This window comes from Lucilia cuprina, chromosome 6 (assembly GCF_022045245.1).
Source record: "Lucilia cuprina isolate Lc7/37 chromosome 6, ASM2204524v1, whole genome shotgun sequence".
NCBI lineage: Eukaryota > Metazoa > Arthropoda > Insecta > Diptera > Calliphoridae > Lucilia > Lucilia cuprina.
The window spans coordinates 57,301,596-57,303,468 of record NC_060954.1 but is presented as its reverse complement, the minus strand read 5'-3'; the positions used below and the strand labels follow the sequence as shown (position 1 = coordinate 57,303,468).

Here is a 1,873-nt window from a genome sequence, read left to right as displayed (position 1 = left end):
AGACTAGACTATAGACTAGACTATAGACTAGACTATAGACTAGACTATAGACTAGACTATAGACTAGACTATAGACTGGACTATAGACTAGACTACAGACTAGACTATGGACTAGTCTATAGACTAGACTATAGACTAGACTATAGACTAGACTATAGACTAGTCTATAGACTAGACAATAGACTAGACTATAGACTAGACTATTGACTAGACTATAGACTAGGCTATAGACTACACTATATACACTATAGACTACACTATATAGTCTATAGACTACACTATATACTAGACTAATTAGACAATATATTTTGTCCAACTATTAAAGCTGTTACGTTCTTTCTACTTTTTGTCCATTACAAACTATAATTTTTGCTGTCATTTCCTGACTGGCGACTTTTTAGTTTTATGTGTGTTTAGTTTTTTATTCGTTTTACAGTCACAACGTATTCGTTTTAAGTTGTTTGTCACACATGAACATTTTTCTGTGTGCCAAATAGATTTTATGAAAGCGATATAATAAGAAAAGTAGAAAAAAAACTACATGCCATTAAAATAAAGTTCAATTTACTACTTGATTTTAAATTGCTTTAAAATTATAGCGAGTGGTTGATAAGTGAAATTAACTTTTTATCCAAATTTGTAATTTGAAAAAGAAACTTGAAATTAAGTTTAATAATTTCTTCCTAAACAATAAAAGAAGAATCAGTCAAATGATAAATCCATTAGTAGAGGTGTTAAATTGATTAATATGGAATGACTTTTAGAAATTTTTAAAAATATTTTAAAGGACAACATTACGTATGAGTATTTTTGTAATATTTCACAATAATCATACGTTATCTGTGTGGTGAGTTGTAATTTTATTATTTGTGGTTTATTTTTGATTAATTGTTAATTTTCTTCAAAACCATATATTTTGATTAGCTACTTATTGACATTATTATTTTTGCATGTATTAAAAGTTGTAACAACTTTATGACATGTTTATTTTCAATATTTTCTTTAGAATTATCTTTTTTTTCATGTTAATAACAACTTCCCTATGTTTGTATGTTCTTCATGTTTTTGCCCTATAATTGTCTTTGTGTTCATTTAATCATAAGATGTCATATTCCTGTTACACAAAACATACACTACGACAAACGTCATAGACTGGATAAAGTAGATAAAGTTTACCCCCCGACACAAGACAATATTTTGTACTCTTAATGGAAATGTCAAAATTTTTGTGCAACAAATTATCTTTTGGGTATAATTTTTCTTGGGAACATTAGAAATGTTTTTTTTTTTTGCTTTTTTTGAAAATTACATTACACAGAATTTAGTTATGTGAGTAGAATTGAACAGAATCAAATTGGAAGAAGGACAAACAATATTTTGTTTCATATTTTTTTTTGCTGAACATTGAAGTGTGAAAAAGTGTAGGGCGTTTGTTTGTATTTTTCTATTTGTTATAAATAATTGGAAATAACGAGCATATATTCTGGGAAACATAACTTCAAACAAGATATGGCTATGAATTTAAATTAGCCTAATAAATCCATTTAATAACTTAATGGATAAGCGTGTGTTTAGTGTGATATATTATGATGATCCGGAAGAATTTTGTAAAAATCTTAGTAAAAGGTTGAAAAGCTTGTACATTGAGAGAAAATATACTTAAATTATAGACTAGAATACTTACAAAACAAAAGTCTACACTACTGATTAGACCTAAGACTACACTATAAGACTAAGTATATCCTGGCTATAGCTCAATTCTTACTCAGTTCTAGTTTAGTTCTAGTCCAGTTCTAGTTCAGTTCTAGTTCAGTTCTAGTTCAGTTCTAGTTCAGTTCTAGTTCAGTTCTAGTTCAGTTCTAGTTCAGTTCTA

General features: G+C 27.9%; 1 protein-coding gene across 1 annotated transcript in view; it reads left to right on the top strand.

The window, feature by feature from the left end:
• Positions 1 to 1,873, top strand: part of LOC111687262 (diacylglycerol kinase 1) — a 53,699-nt gene that overhangs the window by 40,089 nt on the left and 11,737 nt on the right. The gene's annotated exons all lie outside the window — the stretch shown is intronic.